The sequence below is a fragment of the Choloepus didactylus genome, chromosome 15, assembly GCF_015220235.1.
Source record: "Choloepus didactylus isolate mChoDid1 chromosome 15, mChoDid1.pri, whole genome shotgun sequence".
Lineage (NCBI taxonomy): Eukaryota > Metazoa > Chordata > Mammalia > Pilosa > Megalonychidae > Choloepus > Choloepus didactylus.
Window position 1 is genome coordinate 57,816,234 of NC_051321.1, and position 24,817 is coordinate 57,841,050.

General features: G+C 39.0%; 1 protein-coding gene and 1 pseudogene across 2 annotated transcripts in view; one reads left to right on the forward strand and one right to left on the reverse strand.

The window, feature by feature from the left end:
* Positions 1–14,585, reverse strand: part of RHOBTB1 (Rho related BTB domain containing 1) — a 73,838-nt gene extending 59,253 nt beyond the window's left edge. Inside the window, exon 1 of one of the 2 annotated variants that reach the window (XM_037804755.1) lies at positions 14,523–14,585. The gene's annotated coding sequence lies outside the window, so the exon portion shown is untranslated. Of the gene's footprint in view, positions 1–13,843; positions 13,975–14,522 lie in introns of those variants that run through there. The other variant, XM_037804754.1, reaches the window with a different exon arrangement.
* A 4,165-nt stretch (positions 14,586–18,750) lies between these two features.
* Positions 18,751–19,862, forward strand: LOC119510441 (annotated as a pseudogene).
* Positions 19,863–24,817: the final 4,955 nt, after the last annotated feature.

Sequence of the window (24,817 nt, forward strand, 5' to 3'; positions counted from 1 at the left end):
TTCAGTGAAAACTCACATTCTGTAATTGAAGTACTTACTCAGGGTCATAAAAAATTGGCATGTTTCAAATATACTGAGGTTGCAGTGGGTGACCAGAAGTGGGGTGCTGGTGGTGTTCTCTTTCTTATCTAGGTATGTTTAGTTTACAAAAATTCATCAAGCTTTACACTTAGAATCACGTTTTTCTATGTATGTGATCTTCAATGAATTTTTCAAAAGTCAAGAAAAGCATAAAGGATAAAGCTAAAGTAATAAAATATCTAGGATTAAATTTAATTAAGGATAAAAAGAACTTGTATACTGAAAATTACAAAACACTGCTGTGCTGGTTTGTATATACTATGTCCCCCAGAAAAAGCCATATTCTTTGATGCAGTCTTGTGGGGCCAGATGTATTAGTGTTGATTCGATTGGAATCCTTTTGATTGGATGTTTCCATGGAGATATGACCCACCCAACTGTAGGTGATAATTTTGATTAAATAATTTCCATGGAGGTGTGGCCCTGCCCATTCAGCATGGGTCTTGATTAAATCACTGGAGGCATATAAAGAGTTCACAGACAGAAAAAGCTCAGAGCAGCTGTGAATGACATTTTGCAGAGTAACTGAGAGTGACATTTTGAAGAGGAGCTGCATCTAAGAGAGGACAAAACACCCCAAGAGCAACACTTTGGAGAACGCCACTTTGAAATGCAACCTGGGAGCAAGCAGATGCCAGCCACGTGCCTTTCCAGCTAACAGAGGTTTTCCGGATGCCAATGGCCTTTCTCCAGTGAAGGTACCCTTTGTTGATGCCTTACCTTGGATACTTTATGGCCTTAAGACTGTAACTTTGTAACCAAATAAACCCCCTTTATGAAAGCCAATCCATTTCTGGTGCTTTGTAAAAGGGCTGCATTAGCAAACTGGAACAACTACTGAAAGAAATTTAGGATGACCTAAATAAATGGCAAGACATCCCGTTTTCAAGGATTGGAAGAGTTAACATTGTTAATATGTCGATATGACCCAAAGCAGTGTACAAATACAATGCAATCTCTCTTAAAATTCCAGCAGCCATTTTTACAGAAACAGAAAAACAAATCCTCAAATTCATATGCAATTGCAAGGCACTACAAGTAGCCAAAACAATTTTGAAAAAGAAAAGAAATCACATTTCCTGATTTCAAATTATATTACGAAGTGACAATAATCAAAACAGTGTGGTAATTGCACAAAGATAGACAAATAGATCAGTGGAACAGAATTGAAAGTCCATAAATAGACCCACACATCCATGGTCAACTGATTTTTGACACTTTCTAAGTATATGGAGTGGGGAAAAATACTCTCTTAAAGAAGTGTTGTTGGGAAAACTGGATATCCACATGCAGAAGAATGAAGTTAGACCCCTACCTCATGCCATATACACAAATCATCTCAATATGAATCAGAGATCTAAATATAAGAGCTAAAATTATAAAACTCTTAAAAGATAACATAGAGTAAAATCTTCATGACCTGGGATTCAGCAACAGATTCTTATAACACCAAAAGCAAGAACAACTAGAAGAAACAAGAGATAAATTTGATTTCATCAAAATTTAAAACATTCATGCATCAAAGGAAATTATCAAGAAAGTGAAAAGACAACATATGGAATGGGAGAAAATAGTTTTAAAACATTATATTCAATGTGTTTAATATTCAGAATATATAAAAAATGTTTACAACGCAACAACAAAGGAACAACCCAATTAAAAAATGGGCAAAGGACCTGAACAGATATTTTTCCAAAGAAGATATACAAATGGCCAGTAAACACATGAAAAGATGCTTAAAATCATTTGCCAGTAGGAAAATGCAAATAAGATACCATTTCCTACCCACAAAGATGGGTATTATTTAAAAAATGGAAAATAAGTGTTGGAGAGGATGCAGAGAAATTGGAACAACGATGCAATGTTGACGGAAATGTAAAATGGTGCAGCCACTGTGGAAAGCAATATGATGGTTCCTCAAAAAGTTGAATATAGAATTAATATTTGACTTGGCAATCCCACTTGTAGGTATCTACTCAAAGAGATACAAACAGATACTAATATGTCAATGCTCATAGCAGAATTATTCACAATAGCCAAAAGCTGGAAACAACCCAAGTGTCCATCAACAAATGAATGGGGAAAAATGTGGTATATATATGCATAGTAGAATATTATTTGGCCATAAGAAAAAATGAAGTTATGAGACATGCTGCAATGTGGAAGAACCTTGAAAACATTATACACAGTGAAACAAGCGAGACACATAAGGAAAAAATTGTTTCATATCACTTAGAAGAGATGACTAGAAATAGCAAATTCACAGGATAGAAAGCAAATTAGAGGTAACAGGAGAAGGAGGCTTGGGGAATTGGGGAAGGAGGTTTTTAAACAACAACAACAACAACAACAAAGAAAAACAAACCATCAACAGAGTTGAAAACAGGAAAGTTCCCAGGCATCAACTACAGAGATTCTGATTCTGTTTGTCTTAAGTGGAGCCCAGGAGTCAACACAAGCTCTCCTGATGATTCTGTTGGGAGTGATTCATATACCATATCTGGACAAACACTGCTCTAGAGCATATCTTCTTGTTCAGTAGTTAGTAACATTTTTTGAAATGCTTATGAAACTATAGAGAATTACAGCAACTATTTCTTGATCCTCACATCATGGGGAAAAAAGCAACAAAAACCCTGCACACTGATTCTGGTGGCCCCATCATCCTAAAGTGGGGTGAGCCTTACTTAAGGGCTGGATCAGGAAGTTTTGTCAGGAATTAATGATTAAAATGTTGTTCAAGTCTTTCAAGAGATGCCAAAGCTGAAATGCTTGTTTGAAAAAGCTAATATCACATCTGTAAACTATATGTGCTTAAAAATCCAACCTCTTGAGAAATGGTCTCCATGTTGTTCTGTTTTAAGTTGCTCACTGAAGGGCATTCTCTAAAGGTGTCACTGTGTTAACTTCACAGAGAGATCACTTGCTGTGAAACATTCAGATCTGATGGCAATAAAACAATTGCATTTAAACATTTATGAGCCTATAATACCAGTTAAGATTAGGTTATGCTCTGATTCAGGCAAATGAAGAAACTTTTTTTTTCCCCAGGATTTCTTAGCAAAGTAAGGCCATAAATGATAAAGTGCTGGTGCACAATAAACTAGACCCTTTAAAATCTCATATTTTATTAGAGGTTATTGGCTGACAGAAATGAATAGATTCTAGCTAGTATTTTCAGGACATGTTCCTTATTCTCCAACTTTACACAGAATTTATGACATGAGGAGTTGTACATTTTTAAAAAGCAGGACGGGGCACTGCTTGTGGGAATGGAAAATACCAACATTTGTCCTTGAGTTCAATTGCAATTTTATGTCAGAGGACTTTAAATGCCCATAATTTTTATCCAATTCTGAGACTTTATTCTTGAAAAATAATTAAGGCATACAAAAAGATTTAATTCAAATAAAGTTCATCATATTACTTTTTGTGGAACAAAATATTGACAACAACTTAGAAATTCAACCACAGGGGATTGTTTTAAAAAATTATATGTCCATCTAATGGAAAAGCATTCAGCCATTGAAAATGATGTTACTGAAGTACATTGGCATAGTAAGATGTTTGATGACCAAAATTTAAGTGAAAAGAAGACTACAAAATATTGTCTATATGACACTATTCCTTAAAAATTATGTATCTAAATATACATAGAAGAATTTGGAAGATAAGTAAACCAAAATATTAATGCCAACATCTTTTATGACCCCATAAAAAGATTATAGTTGATTTCAGCTTTGTCTTCTTGCTTATCTATGTATTCCATTTGTTTTCTATAATGAACTTGCGTTACTTGTGTAACAAAGAAACTTTACAAGAAATTGAGGGTGGGGAGGAAGGAAAACTAGGGAATAGAATATTAACATGTGTGAGAGTAAATTCTTCTTTCTTTATGGGGAATTAATGTCTACTCATAACCTTTCCTCTGCGTAGTTTGAGAGCTTTGTGTGAAGTGCCTTTCGTATGGCAGGACACAGCCCTGCTATTTCTGGAAACTTCCTTTCAATTCTGATCATCCATTCCACTCATCAGCAATACCATCTTGGAGCTCCCGGTCATTCAGATCCCTTCCTTATTCAAAAGAACTAACATCTTGGTAGGCTCAGACACAGAAAACACAAAAAACTGCACTGCTGCTCAGCCTAGAACAATGCAACAATCTGCCCAACACTAGGTATTGGAACAAGCCACTAAGATCTTATCCTCTAATATTTCCAGAGCAAGTAATGAGACTTTAAGAGATTTCAGTTCTCATCTTAGAAGGCTGTCCCTGGTCCACTTAACAAATCGGTATTTTAAAATATTAGAATCTGAAATATCTTAAGGGTTCACTGTTGATTTTTGCTTGATACATACAAAGGGAAACAATTTCCTTACTGAGGCCTCTTTCCAGGAGTCTTAATGATCAGCTGCCAAATTTAGCCTTTGGCTGCATGTCCACCATATCTATTATTCCCCCATGTTTATTGATGTGATGCCAAATCTCATCCCTATTTAGGGTGCACATACAGATGTCTTGGTGAAAGGGTGGGGGGAGGGTGATGCTGAACCTGTATTGAAAAGATCCAGGAGAACATGCTGTTATGAATGGACATTCACAGCTAAATGGTTTATGGTACTAAAAGTATATCCACACAAAAGAGTTAATGGCCTTGGTCATGCTATATAAGAAATAAAAGAGAGGAAGGGGAAGGGGAGTTGCAGAGAAGGCAGTCAAAAGATAAGCTGCTCATTAGAATCACTAGGTGAATTTGTTTTGTTTTAAATACTGCTGTCTGTACAAGGCAGACCTAGGCAGTGCTAGTCATAATAGGAAACGACTGGAAATGAGCCATTAACAGAAGAATGGATAAATAAATAAAAAATTGAGGAATATTCATACAATGGGATATTACACAGCACTAAAAGTAGATGAACTACTGCTACACACATCATGGATGAATCTCGTACACATGATGTTGAGGGATAGAAGCCAGACACAAAAGAGTACATACTGTATATGTTCATTTCTATAGAGTTCACAACAGGCAAAACCAAACTATGGTATTAGAAGTCAAGATAGTGGTTACCTTGGTTGGTTAGTGACTGGATAGGGGTGTGAGAGGGTTTTCTGGAAACTGGTAATGTTTCTTTATTTAGGTGCTGGTTATGCGGGTGTGTCCAGTTTGTTAAAATTCTTTCAGTTACATATTTACGATTTGTGTGTTTTTCTTTATATAAGGCCTGGGCCCTCACATGGACCTACTAAGACTGGAGGTTAAAAGTTCCAGAGGTATTCCAGTGTACAGTAAAGGTTGAGAATCACTGGACCAGTTGATCTATATCCAGTAGTGTGCTGGAGCTGGACCTTACCAGCCTATGAAAGCCAATGTTGCATTTTCAAGAATTTTGTAAACCTGTTCTTAAAACAGAGCCAGTATTAAAAATTAAATAAAAGCTTGCTATTAAATAAATTATACTAATTACAAAGGTAATAAATATTCAAAAGTCATCATTTCTTAATAATTTTATTAGATTTTACTATTATCTATATTTTTGAGGATATTTATGTCAATTTTATCAGTATGGTGGAAATACTACATAATGGTATGCTACTGTGCCTCTCTTCCCAACTCCCTACTCTGTCGTAGTTGGTAGCTTGCAAGTGTCCATAGTGAGAGGATTTATACCATGGAAATCGACAAACACTACAAATCAGGGTTTGCTTTATTGTTCTCTTGTCTAGACTCAAGAAAATAGTGAAAAAAATGTTAATAATGCAAATTAAACTTAAAAGTACATTGTCTGTAGCTGTTACATTGTGAATAGCATAAACATTTGAGGAAAAATTTTTCCAGTTTTTGAAAAATATTATCTGGTTCAGCAAAGAAACCATTCATATCAATGATGAATGAGTAGAATTCCAAAATATGTCTTCATTTTTTCACTTTTGTCCTACTTGATAACATAAAGGAAAATATCAACAAACGTTTATGTGGGAACTATATTCGTTATTGTACCATAGATTGGCAATGGATAGAAGAGTTCAGCAAAAACCAATAAAAGCATTCTGTGAGAATCAATTGTCTATATGGAATTTACAATAAAGAGTATTACATATTTTATTATTTGTAAATGATATGCTGAACATTCTTTATGTTGTAAAACTTATAGTCAATTTGTGTACATATATAATTGCACACTTTTGTTTTTGCAGATTGCTGGTTAGTTTTCCAGCACATCATTGTCTGTATCCCTTGCGTGTCTCAAGAGTCCATGGTTCTCCACCGTGATTTTAAAAAAACAACAACAACAAGCAAACAAAATAAGGAGGTGTCTAGTTGTGGCCTATAAGGCATGGATTTTATCATAAGATACAGTAATGACTATATTTTAGAACCTCATTACTCAAAGTATGGTCCTCCAAACAGTAGCAGTGCCTCACTGGGGAGCCTGTTAGAAATGCATAATCTCAGGCTCTGTCCCAGAACCCCTGAGTCAGAATCTGTATTTTAACAAGATTTGTATGCATGTGATTTGTATGCACATTAAAGTTTGAGAAGGAATACTTCAAAAATAATTAACTCCTTAATATGAACTGAAACTTATAGAACCAATTTGAGGTTAGTAATAAGATTAGGAGTACTCTTCCAATTGGTGCATCTGGCACCAGTTTAGCCCACTTCATAGCATGGGGGAGAACACAAAATTGCTAATTCTAAACCTGAAGAAAAGCACACATCTCTGATATATATGTCAAAAATTAAGAGGGAGATTGCAGCACCAGCAAAATACTCTTGTTGGCCACTTGGATTATTGATTGAAAAAAAAAAAGAAAAAAAAAAAAAAGGCAACAACTAAGAAAAAAATCACAACAGTAGTTTTCCTCCATGTACATGATGAAGAGGATATGTTGCCAAATACTTGGTTCCAAAAGTCCAAAGCAGGGCATCAAGTGCCTCATGACAAAGTGTGGCAGCTGGGAAGAGTAGTGTGACAAAACATTTCCCAGACATGTAATTTAGGACAGGGTAGTTATCAAGTGCCAAGGGTGAAAGGGGGAAATTGTAGTGTTTATGCTTTTCCTATCAATACATCAGTCACCAACACAAGACAAAAAGAAAAGATGGGGCCAGCACAAAGAAAATATGCAATACTAGAGTTAATTGAAATGGGTTTAGGAAAGCCTCATGTGTTTTGAAAATGAAAGCAAAAATTTTCTACTGGCAATAATATGCTCTGGAAATATTTTTTAGTTAGTTGGCTGAAAATACAGTAGTTGCTTCCAGATGCAAAGGTCTATGTAGAAAACATGTTAGATACTCAAACAGCATCTGGGAGAAAATGAGAGCCACAAATCTTCAAGAGGCACTTGCTATTAGTTTGCGGCAGAAACTGAAGCAATAAAATAATTGAATTCAAGTAAACCTTGGCAGCCTTAGAGTATGAAGAAAAAAAATGTAATTGCGACTGGGCCACTGGTACCCAAAGAGACTACTGGGCCTGTTTTAACCCAAGAAAAAAGGTTACTATAACCATTCCTCATGTCAGAATTAAAATAACTCCAGTAATTTAGTAATTTAGGGGAATGATGATATGGCTATCCTAATGTGTTATAACATTTTTCCTTGAAATACTCCTGGGAGACTAAGAGGAGAACTAACCCTTACTGAGAACCAACTATGTGGTTTTCACAAGTGATTTCATTATAGCCTCATAATCCTCTGAGGGAGGGGCTACTGTTCCCATTTTACAGATGAGGAAAATGAGGTCCAAAGATGTGTTTTCCCAAGTCATATAGCTAATAAAAAGAAAGAGTGCCATGGACAAAAATGAAAAAGCCCTAAAAGGATTGTTGAACAAAGACAACTTGGAAAGGATCAGAGCGTGGAGTTATGTTTTAAATAAGAGAAAATGGCTTTTCTGTCTCAGGTTCGTTGAAGATAACTGAGATTTCTTCTAGAATCCACCATATCTTTACACTGCTGGAAGCTTTTTATCACCATTTTCTGGATGTGTCTTAGGCCTTAGATGTATTTCAGACTTGATGGTTGTAATTTTGGCTAATTTGTAGGCTTTAGAAGACTTGGTGCCTTTCAGGCAGTGTTAAGTAATGGAAGGAACTGTGGGCTGGGACTCAAACCTGGGTTCAATTCAGGCTGTGTCACTTATTAACTCTGACAATAGTTAAATTATATCACTTCTCTGGGTTGCAGTTTTTTCATCTGTTTGAGGTTGGACTAGATATCCTTAAGGACTCTTCTGGTTCAATGATTCAACCTTTTAAGATTCAACAGTTAATATTTAAGACTGTGACTAACAAAGATAAATATTAGAAATGACCAGAAGGGCTGGCAAATATGTTTGGGCAAGTCTGCTATGTGATTCAAGTTATATGCATAAGACAAAAACCACAAAGCCAAAGCAACCAACCCAAGTAAAAATATTAAATTCCTATACTCTATCACCTTCAGTAGTAAACCTGGGATGAAATGGCTTAAAATGTTTTCTCTAGGACTTCATTTAGAAAAAAAAAATACATATATATTCAAGTTCTTAGGCAGACTTGGGTGCAAATGCAAGCTTTGTCTTCTATCAGCCCTGTGACTCAACATCTCTGAGCTCCATTCTCTGCTTCTGTAAAATTTGAATCTATAATGAATATTAGCTGTAAGGCAGTCAAGTGTCTGACATCTAGTAGGAACATAATAAGCACTGGTTATTGTTATTCCTATGATCGTTAGGGGTTTTGACTATGGTTAGGTAACAATTCAAAGGAAATTTTCAAACAGAGGGATGGAGACTGATACCATAACCTTTTTGGCACTGGGAACTTGACATTAACCTAGGTCTATGCAATGAATAAACTCAAGTTCAGAGTGGAGAAATGTAATTGCTGCTTGTAGATCTATTGACATCTCTTTTTTTCTTTGTAAAACTTCATTATTCACCCCTTAGTGAATAAAACCTGATCAAGGACATGCTGGTGCACTTGACTGGATAGCTAGAGGGAACATTTGAAGACAAGATTTGTCCTGGGACATGTGGAACATAACTACACTTCATTTTCAGTGTCTTTACTTGCTGATTTCTTAATTTCTACCCTTTGTGAATAGGAGGAACAAAAGGTTCCAGGAGGGGAAGGAAGAGGTGGCTTCACTTGTTTATAAACTGAAAAAAATGAAAAAGTCTGATGCTGACATGTAAATAACTAACCCATAAACATCCTACCCATTTGAGTGTTGGCCTCTTTTCCCCAAAAGCTTTCCCTCCAACCCCTCTCTCCACCACTCATACTCCCCAACCCCCCCTCCACCTCCTGTCCCTTTCTACATATAATTTTGGTGACCTATTTTCCTTTCCCTATCCAAGTTTGGTTTTGGTGTTGTGAGTTTGGTGGGAAGCATGGGATCAGAAAAGAAGATGAATATAAGAACCAGATTTATATCACCTGTACTCTTAGAACCCTATTACATGAAGCCAGAATGAGGTCTGCAAATAACAGGGGATTGAACTGCTTGTTTTCTAAAAGCAAGACCAATAGAAAGGTTAAAAATTCCTTTGTATTCTACAGGGAAATTTTGAGTGGAAAAACAGTAAAATTTCAAATGTTCCCAGACAATTTTAAAGAGACAGGTCACACATATTAACCAAAGTCTTCTGAAGTTCAAAAAGAAGCAAACAAATGATTGGTAAGTGATGATTATTAGAGATATCATGCTAATTCTAAGGTCTCTTTTGGCACTAAAATTTTATGATTCAGAGTATAATTTTATTGCTTTAAATAATTATAGTTTTATAGTTGTTATAGTGATATTTTTAAGACACATCATTGTCACAGCTAGCCATATGTCAGTTAATGATAAGGTCTTGGCCTCTAATAGGGATCTCCTCAATATAACATTGTTCTTATGGACGATATGATCTATTTTGTAATGACCCACTTCATACAACTTTTACAGGACAATACTGTTTTGGGCCGCATTAACACCCTCTTAAATGCTTAAAAAGTCTCTTGCCTAATTAAGTTTCTAGGGTTATTAGCTCAAGCTACATTGAAAAAAGATGATATATTAAGGATTTCTTTGGTGGTTTGTTCCCCATTTTATTCTTTATTATCCCTTCATATAAGAATACTCCCTAAGAAGGACTGACAGATGTTACAAATTATTTTAGAAAAAGGAGGAGGAGGAGGGAGAGAGGAGGAACAGGAGAAGGTTGAAAACCTAAACAAACACTGAAAATGTCCTCTGTAACCTTTAGATATTGGCCATTTTCAGGATTATGGTTGAGATTTATCTATTATGTATCCAAATCTATCTGTGTGGTACCTTTCAGACAAACTGAAATTCCAGAAGGTATCTAGTACTGTAAGCATCATGCAACATTATAACACTTCCTCAAAGATGTTTTGCAGATTCAAACAGGTTACAATTTAGTTACAATGCTTTTGCAGCAATATTGTCTTTGAGTTTGAGATACTGTAATTTAGCAATTCTGGAAGACTCTGTTAAGTTGAAATTCTACATTCTGTTTCTTCCCAAACTCTCACCCATTTATCATCTATCCAGACAAAAAATATGCTTGGAAAATTTTTTTCCAGGAATACATGGAATAGCAAAGTTATTTCACAGAATGGAATATGCTGAACATCTTGTAAATGTACTACTGACTCCCCAATTTAGCCTTTTGGCATATATGATCGTGATTTATTTTCTGATTTTTTTATACATTAATATTTAATATCTTGCCTTTTAAATCTCTTTGTAAGATCCTCATGACAAGATACTCCGTAACAGGAGAAAGTACAAGTAAATAAATTAAATACATATTTTTTTCACTGTTTTACTTAAAATAATGTAATTTATTCTCTTGCACCAGCTGGATCATTGAGTATTATCATATGAGCTATAATTACCAAGTTATCTTAGGCAAGTCCCTTAACATTTCTAGGCCTCAATCTCCCTTTTGGAGAAGAATTTTTTAACTGGAGGATTAAAGTTTTAGAGTAAGAAAGACAGTTTTGTTGTTGTTTAGTCCTATTTCTGCCCTTTACTAGAGGTATGAATTGAACATATTGCCATTTACTAGAAGTATGAATTGAAAATATTATCCAACCTCTCTGCATTTCCAATTCCTCACCTGTCATTTGGGGAGCAAGAAAGTAGTTTCACCTCTCAGGGAATTTTTGAGGCAGAATGAAAACATAAATGTAAAGATGGCAGCACATTACCTGACCAACATGGTTCATGCTCAATAAATGTCAAGTGTTATTATATCAAGTTTCTCCCAGCACCGTGTGCTAAGATTAGGATAGAAGTAAAACCTTAATTATCAAGTACCTAGATCCTCAGGATCCTCAACTATGTGGCACCACTTTGATACGCAATGTAAAAAAAAGGAGAGACTATTCAGGACAGACTGATTCAGGGGCCACTCACAGAATAAACAGAATAATTTTCATAGTCATAGAACTTGTGATCTTCATAACTGAATCCATAAGATAAATGATGAAGACAAATTCTTTTAAGATAAATGACTAAAAAGCCTATTCTGAAATGCATGCTCAGAATTAGACACAGGATGTCATCAATCTATGGTCCTGGGTTTGCACAAAGACACTGACCTGGCTTGCTAGAAGTGAAAAACAGAACACCCTGCTCACAGCTGGACTTACCTACATAAAAGAGAAAGATACTTTATAAATCCTACTACCTGCCAGGAGCACATGGGAAGCCCCTAAAATGTTCAACATATGTTGTTTTCTTTTCTTCCCCCCTAAAGGGCAGAATCTGCTTTACTTTTTCTAACTGCCAGCGTTAAAGTGACATTTCTTTGGGTCAAATACATACTGAAATAGCTAAGCGAACATTTTGTAGCATTTTGTGAAAATGTATTTCTGAGCATTTGGGGGTGATACAGAGAAGGCACTTGGCCACAAACCATTGGGTGGGAACAATGAAAACCCTACAGACATTTTACAATACGGAAGTCATAGATGTGGACATGCTATTCTTCCAAAACAGCATTTTTAGACAATATTATCATAACCAAAAGGCCAAACAATTCTGATTTTTCCTATTAAACTATATTTGCCTACTTATTAAGTTGTATTGTTAAGCCAATAACATCAAATCACTTGTGCTTCTATTTCTACCTCTATTATCATGCACAACCCTATGTACTTAAATATACACTACCTTCAAAGTCTGGAGAAAAAACAATCAATGGGAAAGTTCAGAAGAATATTGACCATGATTTTATTGCTTCCTAATGATTTTCAAAGCTGTTACTGGTATGAACTTGTTAAACCCTTTCCCCACTAATATGTCCAAATGTGATCCAGGAACCTCCAAGGAAATCTTGTTTAATATGATAATTTACTGCCCATTCCACCTCTGGAAAAAGCAGTTTGCAGACATTATAGAAGAGAGCTCATATTTATTTCCTAGTGACCAGTGACTCTCTTAAGTATCTACAAAGTTATTGGAAACAAAATAAAATTCCAAATTTCTAGAGTATTTGTAAACATATTTATCAAAGTATGTTAGGAAAAGTCTAAAGCTTGCCCAGTCCAAACAAACAAAGCCTACTGGCTATTTACTGTCTACTGATAAATGAGAGGACAGTTTACACAAAGATGAAAACTGATGATAATTTAAGAGAATAGTATTGTTCTTGCAGTTTAGAAAGAATACAGTACAGTGTAGAATATGCAGCAGAGCCTCAGTTGAGGGTGGGGGAGCCCCCATACCAGAGAAACCTCAAGCTGGCTATCTGGCTGGGGTCCAGCAGAATTCGGTGACTAGCATAGGTTGGAGAAGTTCAAAGTCATGGCCACTCTTCTGGTATTGACTTCCCAGATCTTCCTAGATCTGGGAGTATATATCAACCTTCAGGCATTTTTCTCTCCCAGCAAATGTGTACAGTCAGCTCGAAAGACACAGCTTGTGTGCTGACGTGCAAAGCCAAGTCAAAACCCGGCGCTTGGCGCTCTCTCCTAACTTTCTGGCTTGTCCAAGTCTAAATATTGACATTGCTCCTCAGTTGAGATGTTTGATACTGCCGGACTGCTGGGGATAGAAACGTCGCAGTTAACAGTGCGATCTAATGATACATTTTTACATAGTTGTGCCTTCCCTTCCACTTTTTTTTTGGGGGGGGGAGGCGGTGTTGGATTCCCTTGTCGGCACATCTCTCCCCCCTCCCCTACCCGGTTGTTCTCCCTGAAAGCCGAACACAGAGACAAGGTAAGGTATTTTGCAAGCCCCTCATGGCAGCTCCTGCTGTTGTCACAGCAACTCAAAACAGACTCCATAGACACAGGGTGGGGTGGAGAAGGGGGCACCAAACTCTGGGCTGACAAGTCAATTGTCGCGGGGTGCAAGCGCCAAAGGTGCTAGCGTATACCCCCTTTCAAGTCCTCAGCTCCCCACCACTGTCCTTCGAAGGAAAAGAGCCCTCTTGTAGGCGCGGCCCCTCCTCCCCTTGCCTGCAAAGGGTGCCTGTTGTACATTTTCTCAGTTCCTAGTTAGGGGTGCGGTTGTGACGGCGCTCCTAGAAATCTTTTTTGCTTGCCTTTACGTGGGGTCCCCGGCCTCGCAGAGCCGCCAGTGCGACCCCACAGTTCAGTCCCATAGCTCTCTCTCGGGACGCTGTTGGCCGCGTGGCGCGGCCCGAGGCCCCCACATGCCAACCGCTGGGGACCGGGCGGAGGGGACTGCGGGGCGGCTGCTCGGAGAAGTTTCATACCGTAGCGCACTCACGACACAGAACCTACCCTGAAGCCGAGCGAGACGCGAGCTCTCTCCGCCTTCAAGGGCTGGGGGGAGCGGGAGGGGGGCACCACTCAGCAGCAGCCACGACAGCGCGCGGTCGCGGGTGTGCGGGGCCCCTGCGCGCGGCGCTCCGCCCGCCGCCCAACTTTGCACAAAGGCAGCATGGCACTGCCTCGCCTTATAGGCTCTCCCAGCGCCGCGGCCGCTCTTCCCAGTCTCGGGCGAGAGGGGCTCGCCCCTGTCCACCCCCCAGCCCTCCTTCTCTCCTCCTGCCCCCACCCTGCTCCCAGGCGGGGCAGAGGGGCGGAACGCTCCGCGCCCGGCACCTAGCTCCGCCGCGGTGGCTGCTGCCGCTTGCGCTGTGACGTTAGCAGCCTTCGCGGCTATTTATATCCACACGATTGGATTTCATTCATGAAACCAGGGCCTGGTGTGTCTGTGCGCTGGGGTGCGGGTTGCAAAGGGGCCTCGGCTTTACACAGACCCGGGGAGCCCATGCTCAGAGCCGGATTGCCCTGCACAAGCAAACATGGGAGACCCCAGCTCTTCTCCCACGCTGCCCTCAGAGGGGAAGGTTAGGGCGATCTGTTTCCCCGTCCTCCATCCCCACCGTCCCACCCATTCCCGCACATCCGCTGGCCCTTTGTCCCAGGCTCTGGAAAAGTAAGTTGGGCCACTAACCGGCTGGGCAGCATGGTTTTCTTCCCCCTAGGAGCTGACCGGCCGCGGACTCCGAGGGAGGACATTGGCTTTTGTTTCAAAATCGAGCCCAGCTGCTGACTAAGGGCTGCGTTAGCCCAGCCTCCTCCTCCCCTGGGCGGCTGCACGTGCTGGTAGGCTCCCCACTCTGGGTTACCTTCCTCTGTGACTTGGCTTGTGGGCTTCCCGCTGGGGGCGTAGAGACACACCGGCTACCCCTGACCTGAGTAAAGAAGCGATTTACAACTTCCTACAAATTGCAGAAAGAGGAGGTGAAATTGACTTCTGGCGGCTCAGAATTCTTGGAAGCCCATGACAGCCCATCTCTCCTTATGAAAACTCTTCACACTCTTTCAGGCAGACTGTGAGCTCTGAGGACAGGACCAGGGGTAGTTTTCATGCATTCATGGAACAAATAATTATTGAGTGTCTACAGTTTGTCAGGTAGTCTGGGTAGGTGACAGTGAACTCTATGAACTTGATCCCTGATCTCAGGGCGCTTTCAGTCTATTTGCTAAAATTAGTGAGCCTTAAACTCCCTCACTTCTCAGCCTGCAAAGAGGCAACTGGGAATAAAGTTATGGGTTCAACTACCTTAAGGGATTTATCCATTTAATAAATCTTTATTGAGGAGGCAGTGTACCAAGTGCTGGGCATACAAATATGACTAGGATGCATCATTGCCCTAAGGGAGTTCTCAGATAATGTGTTTCTGAGATATTGAAGGGTGGGGGAAAAGAGAACTATAGTCTACTGTAAGGGCCATTTTTTCTGTTATCCCCCAAAAAACAGGGACAGGTGAAAAATTCCTAAAAGCAAATAAACCCCTCCATCTCTCAGTCCACCCCTCCCCCACCTCAGGAAACTATTCTCAGTTTCCCAGGTGGAATATTCTCCCTTCCCAGGATTTCCAGATGAGTTTCAGTCAGCTGAGCATTCCTTATCTTTCACTAGTTTATATTCTCCTTGGAGGAAAAGGCCAGCTTGGTGCTCTCTGAATCCCCCGGAGACCCCAGGACATAATGGAATTCAGTGTTTTTACGTGTAGCTTGTCCATACACTAAGCTGTCCCCTACTACACTGTCTTGGAAACGGAGTTATCAGGCCTTAATCTTTGATATTTGGAAGAGGGGGTAGTGAAAATCAAGTACACTGTCTACTTTAAGAACTTCAAGACAGATACATGAGGCGGCAACCATTCACTTGACACAAAACTGAGTTCTCTTGGTCTATTTAAAAATTACTCCATTTTGAAAGGTTTAATCATATACATCTCTTCAGGACACACAATTCTTGGGAAAAGTTAATTAATCCTGTTCACTCCTAGCAATTTCTCTCAGACTGCCCTGGAAGCTAAAAATAAGGTAGAGTTGCAAAATAAAGGGAACCAACATGTATTATAGCCCTCATATGTGGCAGGCAATGGGCTAGGTGCTTTAAAACATGTTTTCTTATTTAATCCCTAAAGCAACTGATGAAGTAATGGCAATTATTATCATAACCATTTTATAGATGAGGAAACTGAGGCATGGAGAGGTAAGTAATTTTTTGAGGTTTTGTCAGTTGCATTGGCACTTGGATGGGCCTGACTCAAAGCCTACAATTGGAACAGTGTAATAATCCTGATTTTATCACTGAACTGCTTGTTCCGGTTTGCTAACGCTGCCTTTTTGAAAAACACCAGAAATGGATTGGCTTTTGTAAAGGGGCTTTATTTGGTTACAGAGTTACAGTCTTAAGGCCATAAAATGTCCAAGATAAGGTGTCAACAATCAGGTACCTTCACTGGAGGATGGCCAATGGCATCTGGTAAACCTCTGTTAGCTGGGAAGGCACGTGGCTGGCATCTGCTCCAGAGTTCTTGTTTCAAAATGGCTTTCTCCCAGGATGTTCCTCTCTAGGCTGTAGCTCCTCAGAAATGTCACTCTTAGTTGCTCTTGTGGCGTTTGTCCTCTTTTAGCTTCTCTGGAGCAAAAGTCTGCTTTCAAAGGCCATCTCCAAAATGTCTCTGTAAGCTGCAGCTCCTCTCTCAGCATTCTACTCATTTGAAGAAATGTGTTCTTCAAAGTGTCCCTCTTGGCTGTAGCAAGCTTGCTCCTTCTATGTGAGCTTATATAGTGCTCTAGTAAACTAATCAAGACCCACACTGAATGGGCAGGGGCACACCTCCATGGAAATTATCTAATCAGAGTTATCACCTACAGTTGGGTGGGTCGCATCTCCATGGAAACAATCAAAGAATTACAATCTAATCCACATGAATACCTCTGCCCACACAAGATTGTATCAAAGATATGGGTTGTTTGGGGGGACATAATACATTCAAACTGGCACAACCGCTCTTTAACAACCTGCCTTTCCTCAGTTTCCTCCATTTCCTTCAGTTAAAAATTAAAAAGAGTTAAGTGGCTTGCTTCTCTTGAGCAAGAGGCATTACTGGGACCAGAAATTCAACATTTCATTGAAAGCCTACCTACATTTCAAAGACTCCCATTGGATGGCTTACCCCTCAGCTGTTGCCCTCCAGCCCTAGGGGGTGCCAAGCCTCCACAGGACTTCCAAAGGGAGCTCATTCTAGAGGGGTAAAGAACAATCGGTTATCTAGGAAGCATACAACTGGATGCCTAAAGCTGCTCTGGGAACTCAGTCCAAACAAGGGCAGTAATTTGTGGAAGAAGTTGCTACAAAGGTGCTATGCAATCCCAAATTATACATATAAAATTCTTATTCTGGAAATCTGGAGAAATTCAGCAAGGAGTACAGGCTACTTTGCCAACAGAAAAGGAGAGAAAAGGAACAATAGTAAATAACCCCTGGAATCGCTGCTATAAATGTTTTATCTTAGCACAAAATACCATCTGTATGCTTAAAATATTGCTTGTTAATAAAATAATGTCCATTTTTAATAAATATAAAAATTGGTACCTAGATAAAACCTACATTGTATATTTAAACACTTTCAGGTCTGTACTGTACAAAAGTGGTTTAACATTTTTTGACAAGCTTTTATAGTAAATATTTTACCAAAGTCATAAGATTAAAAAAAATCCTGTAATTAAGATACAGAACTGTTCTGTTATCACGTAAGAACTCCCCAGTACTACTTCTTTGTCTTTATATCTCCCCTAACCATTAATCTGTTCTCCAACTCTATAGTTTTGTCATTTTTGGACTCTTATATAAATGAGATCTTACATTTTATTTTGAGGTTGACTTTTTTTATTAAGCATAATGCTCTTGTGGTCCTTCCAGATTAAGGCCTGTATCGATAGATTATTCCTTTTCATGGGTGAGTAATATTCCATGGTATGGATGTACTAGAGTTTGTTCAATCATCTCCCTATTGAAGGACATTTGTTTTCAGTCTTTTGCTATTATGAATATAGCTGCTATGGATATTTGTGTATAGATTTTTGTGTGAACATCAGTTTTTATTTCTGTGGTATAGATGCCCAAGATTGTGATTACTGTGTCCTATGCTAAGTTTCAAAAGACACTGTCAACTATTTTCCAGAGTGGCTGTACCATTTAAGATTCTCACCAGCAATGTAGGAGAGCTCCAGTTTGTCCACATCCTCACCATCTGTTGGTATTAACGTTATGAATATATTTAAATTTCAGCTGTAAATTTTGTAAAAGGATAGCTCACTGTGTTTTTAATTTACATTTCCCTAATGGTTAAAGATGTTGAATATCTTTTCATGTGCTTACTTGCCATTTTGTCACCTCTTTGCCAAGGTGTTCATGTCTCTTGCCTATTTGGTAATTAAGACTGCTGGTTTACTGTTGAGCTTTGAGTGTTCCTTATATATTCTACGGTCTTGGAATTCTTAAATCGTAAATTAAATGCTACTTCAAGATACCAATTTTCATTTAAGTCGCTATTGTTCAACATTTCTATTGCCATCAGTTTTAGAGATAATCTCAAGCATGGTAAGTACTTACTTAAAATTCGTGTAAAGAGGATATTTTCAGGTTCATATTTTAAATAGCTGCATTTTTCAGCGGTGTGTAGCTGACACTGCGGCCCGGCACTGAGGCTCAGACCTTCCCGGCCCTGAGGCCCTGCAGGCACCTGGCTGCAGCGAGGAGCCCCAGGACTGGCTTCCTGCGCAGCCGCAGACGGTCCCGCCTCAGACGCAGGTTGGTGCCGGGAGGAGCTCAGTGGTGGCCATGCGGGTCGCCGATGCTGAGGAGGCTCCTTGTGGTGATGAACGCCTGAGAGGACGACAGCGTCGCTCTGTTCATCTCTTCCACCTCGGAGACAGAATTTAATGCTGCCTTTGGTTATTTAGAGGGTATTATCATGGATGACGGACTAATTCTAGGTGTTAGAGACATTTCGAGACAACTACCACCAGAGCTTTGAAGACAGAAGGAATAAACTCACCTACACGCCTATTTTTAACCTATATATTTCTTTGGTAGAAAGGCACATTGAAGAACAGCTCCTGGAGCAATTCTTGGAGTTTAAATGGTGGCTCCCACAACATTCCCGCACGGTAAAAATGAAGTGGCTGGTGACATATTGGGCGCTGTGCACATCTATGGATTTCTGGCTCTTAAAGAAGTGTTTCTGGACTACAGAGCAGAAAAAGGCCGGGGGACTCTACTTCAACAGTGATTTAGCAGTGACTTCCTTGTGCAAGCCATCTTGCATCTCAGCTTCCCAGAAGAATCTGGGGTCCGTCTGGACAGCACCAGCCAAAGGTTGTGAACAGCTTTGGCTAAGGACAGCAGGAAAGACAGAGTCTGTCCTGGGGCTCTTTGTTAATGCTAAATATTGATCAGTCGAAAAGAAAATGACCTGACCCTCCCAGGAACTCTGTTTCTCCTGGAACACCTTCTTGTGTTCAGTAACTCGCACATTTCTGTCAGAGTGAAACCTCTCCCAGGTGCTTCTGAGTAAGACTTACCAGCAAGATGATGTCAAGCACTGCCCCTGGGGGCCCTTTTCTGGCATCGAGGTTGGTGTGTCAACAACGCGGGGTAACCTACCATCTCCACCTGTCTCTGTCCATAATACCCAGGCAGGCTTTGCACGAATCTTCTGTGTGCTCACAGCAATTTGGCTCAGGTAAGAGTTTCAGTCTTTTAGCCCTAGTGGCCTAGCTGTGTGGGGTTTTTGACTGTTTGGGAATTTATGAAGGGTATTATTCAAATCAGCTGTTGAGATTTCTGAAGCTATTTTCTGCCATTGTCCTGCGAAAATCAGAGCTAGTCTTTACTGTGGAAATCAACCGAAAGAGATGGCCTTTACCCAAAAGCTGCAAGTAAAAATTAACCCATAGTCTTGGTTTGTAGTCCTGTTATCACTGTTGGTCCTGATGTAGATTCTAGGAAAAGCTTCTTTTTTTTAGCATCATTTTTGAAAAATATATTTTTATAGATGAATATTCAGGCTAACACAGTGGATCTAATCTTGGAATTTTCATGGTTATTCACTTCAAGATTGAGGCTTTAGATGCTGTTTTTAGTTTCCCAGCTGCTAGAATAAATACTCTACAATGGGTTGGTTTAACAATAGGAATTTATTGCCTCATGGTTTCAGAAGTTAGAAGGCTTGCTTCCTCCTGGAATTGGTGTCTTGTGGCTGACTGGCAATTTTGGGGGCCCCTGGCTTTTCTGTCACATGGCAATGCATGTGGGGGTATCTTCTCCTTTCTCTTCTGGGTTCTGTAGACTTCCAACTTCTGGCTGCTCCCTGAGGCTTCCCTGTGTGTCTCAACTTCACTCTGCTTATAAAGGACTCCATTAATCCGGATTAAAACCCAACCTGATTCACTTGGGCCTCACCTTAACCGAAGCAACATCTTCAAGACATACTATTTTTAATGGGCCCACACCCAGAGGACTAGGGGTTGGGGCTTGAACATGCCTTTGTGGGGAGGGGTGCATGGTTCAATCCCTAACAGATGCTGTGTACTTTTCAGTTGTTAGTGCTATGAAGGCAAAAATACTTTCTACATTGGAGTTCCTGTTGTACTGGGCACCAATGAATATATGCTATGTGTTGGAAATAAATGAGATTTCTTATAGCAGGTTAAGTGTATTTGTGCATGTTTGCGTAAAATCCTTTCCATTTGGGTCTATTCATTAGGTTTTCTGTTGGGGTAGGGGTGGGTTTGGAAAAAATGTGATACCCTAAGGTCCACAATTCTAACTGAATTCTTCTTGTCAAGAAGAATTGTATGCCACTGGTCTAGTTCAGCCTGAAGTGAGAGAAGGTAGCAAACAGCTTAAATGGTCATCTGTCAGGCTTTGTTTGAGTAAAATGTTTAGTATGACATTACTGTTTAGATACTATGTATTGCACTTTTAGAAAGAAAACACAGTAGTTTCATTCACAATGTGAATCTTTGATTTTTTTAAAGTAAAAATATGATTCTGTACTGGAAGATGTCTGTCAACATTTGAACAGGACATTAGCTTCAGGAATAAGCTACATTCCTCATATTATGAAAAGTGTTAATGATAGACTTTGACTCTACCTAATTAAAATAAACTACAAGATTTGTGTGTCATAGCATGTTTAAGGCTGTCTTGCCCAACTGTCTCATAGAATAAATATAAAACAGTTTCTTTACTAAACAAACAGAAAAACCAAACATTAAAGAGAGTATAGGGTAGGGGAAAGAGAAGGAAAACAGAATTGTATTTTGGACATTCCACATACTAGCCCATGTAATTCTGTGCTAGTTCCTTAACTCACTGTACCTCAGTGAAATACGGACAAGAATAACAACTCTATAAACAGTTAAGAGGACTAAATGAAATAATGTGTGTGAAAAATGTCATGTAAAATGTAAAGCTTTGTACACAAAGGTAATTGTAAAATGAGCTCATTTTAATATACTGTGCATTACAGGGGAATCATTTGATTTGGGGCTACCAAAGAATAATCATATAGGAACTATATAATTCTCTCAATTCATTTGCCAAATACTGACTGTTAACATTATACATAACTCCATAAAATTCTCTTTATGAGGTAGATAGTTGAGTATTTGAGGTTTGAGTTTTTTGTCCTGCTATTGATTTGCAACTGCTGTGTTTTCTCCCATCTATAGAAGTGAACTAAACCCTGTGCAGAGACTAGAAAAATAAATGGAACACACACACAAACACACACTATTTCAGAAAAACAGTTCCACCTATGTTCATCTCATTTTTCTGCTTATCCAATGTTTTTAATATACATCACTTAATCTCCACCAGTATCTTGAGAATTATTACCTCATTTTGAGAGAAGGGAAATGAAGTCTCCCAGAGGGTAAGTGACTCGCTCTCTGTTAGCAGAGGAGAAACCAGAATTCTAACCCAGATCTGAACATGTGTAAACAAATATTCTGAAGTATTTAGTGTTTAGTACACTAACTTGTGTTTAGATAACACTTTAAAAGGAATACATTTTTTTAGAAACACCAATGACCTGGAAGGAGAACTACCAGTCAGTTCCCAGAAAAAAGCTGAATAGGGAGGCTTTTCCTTAATTGGCACCATTCTTCCTTTCCTGAGGGTTCCTTATCTAGAAAGCCCAGAGGACCTGATTTCTCGCACTGAAGTCAAGGATATCTGTCTTTATGCACACAGTTTCAGTCTCTCCTTAGCTCTGTAAATATTTATATTTACTTTAGTATTTCATATATCCTAAATTTACTTCTTGGTAAACTCCCTTGTATGGACAGCTAGTTAACTGTATCACATGTGAGTGACATAAGCAATTAAACACTTTAGGATTTACATTGACGAGGCATAATCCCTTATCTTATAAATGCAAGCTGGTGACTTCTGGAGTCAGAGACAAAGTCTCATTTCCCATGCAACATCAGTTTTAGAGAAGCCTGAAGTTTTGATGAGAGGTATGGAAGACTTATGCATCTTAAGCCCCACAGTGCCTTGAATAGCAATATGGGCAGGAAGGTCCATAGTAAATGGATTTATTTTTTTAAACATTGTTTATTGTGAAACATAACATATATGCATAAAAGTGATAACTTTCCAAGTACAGTTTAGCAAGTAGTTACAGAGCAAATTTCAAAGTATGGTATGGGTTCTAGTTCCATAATTTCAGTTATTTCCTTCTAGCTGTTCTATTACACTAAAGATTAAAAAGAAATATCTATGTAATGATTCATTAGTCATAATCATTTGTTAAATCCTGTCTTCTCTGTTACGTCTCTTCTCTCACATTTGATCATGCTCTCAATCTTCAAGGATATCTGGGCAATGACCATTCTAATTTCTTTATGTTAAGGGGTGTTGACATTATACAGTGGTGGGATGCAACTAGTTGATGTTCTTGGAGAGAATGGTACCTCTAAGTTTTAGGGCTTATCTGGCATAGGAACAAAACTGGAGGTTTTAAGTTTTTGAAAAATAAACTTAGTGGGTGAGACTTTATATGGAGTCTCAACTTTAGTCCTGGGCATACTTTAGGTTTTTCAGGAATACTGTTGGTTGGGGCATGACATACTGTTGCAGTTTGCGATATCTAGCTTAAATTTGCAATAGAGTAACCTCTTGACTTTATTTGAAATCTCTTAGCCAATGAAACCTTATTTTGTTACCTTTCTTTTCCCCCATTTGCACAATGCTAGGGCCAGACTAATCCCTGGGAATCATGTCCCACGTTGCCAGGGCAACTTACACCCCTGGAAGGTCATGTCCCATGTAGGGTGGAGGGTAATGGTTTTATTTGCAGGTTTGGACTTGGGAGAAGAAGAGGGAGAAGGAGAGGGGGAGGGGGAGGGGAGGGGAGACGGAGGGGGAGAGGGAGATCACAGCTGAGAACTTCTGGAAGTGACTCTTAGACATAACTATAGGTAGACTTAGCTTCCTCATTACAGAAATAAGTTTCATAAGAGTAAGCCTTGAGATCGAGGGCTTGGCTTATTCAATCGGGAGTCCCTAATGCTTGAGAAAGTATCAGAAATTTCCAAGGTGGGGAAGTTTTAAAGCTCCATATTTTTTCTCTAGTCTCTCAAGGGATTTTACAAATATTTTTAATTATCTGCTCAACATTCTCTGGAATTTATCAGTGTATTGCATTAAGCTATACAGAATTACAAGATTCATTCCCTATTCTAGGCTCCATGTGTTTAGATTGTTTAAATAAACAGGCTACACAGGTTAATTTAGATTGTGTGCTACAGAAAATTTAAATTTAAATTTTGGACATAACAAACGTCTCTTCCTTTGGTCTCACACAGAAGGTGAATTTTAAAAATGCAGACAATATCGTCCATTACCCTTTGTTCTGGTTTATCTTAGTCCCAAGCAGGTCAGCTTCGTTCATATCTCTAATTGATGTCTGATTTCTTTTTTGGCTTCATTAACAGTTGCTGTGTGGAGTAATGCTGACTTTCCAAGCTGCAGAAATCTAACACTGAGTATTAGGTGTCACACATGTACCCAAAGTTCTGGGGAAATACAAGATTATACACGTAGAGCACAGCGTCTCAAAATTTAGAAGTAACACTTAACTCAGGAATAAATGTGACTGCTGTAAGAGCTTACAATCTAGGCCATAATTTTCTTATAGGTGTTTTATAAATGAAACAATATAATATTTGTCCTTTTGTTTCTGTCTTATTTTGCTCAACATATTGTCTTCATGGTTCATTCACCCCATTGCATGTCTCACAACTTTGTTTCTTTCTGTAGCTGCACAATATTACATTGTCTGTATACACCAGTTTGCCCTTCCACTTCTCAGTTGATATACCCTTTGGCCACCTCCAATTGTTGGCTAATGTGAGTAATGCCACCATAAACATCAGTGTGCAAATGTGTATTTGATTCCCAGCTTTCAGTTCTTCTGAGTATATCCCTAGTGATGGGCTTGCATAATCATGTGGTGACCCTATATTTAGTCTCCTGTGGCTCTGCTACATTACCCTCCAGAGGGCCTGCACCGTTCTGCTACCCTACCAACACTGAATAGGTATACCTCTCTTTCCACATTTTCTGTAGCATTTAAATCTTTCTGTTTATTTATATATTTATTTATTTAATCTGCAGATTTTGTTGAGATATATTCACATAGCATATATTCTATCCAAAATAAACAATGAATGTCTCACAGTATCCTCACTTAGTTGTACAGTTGTCATCACTTTCAATTTTAGGCAATTTTTATTGCTCTAAAGAGAAGAATAACAGATAGACACCTCCACGCCAAAGTGAAAACCAACAATACCCTATAATTCTTATCCCACCCCATTCTTTCACCCCTAGTAATGGTGTGGTACTAGTAAGGTATTCCTGTTAAATAT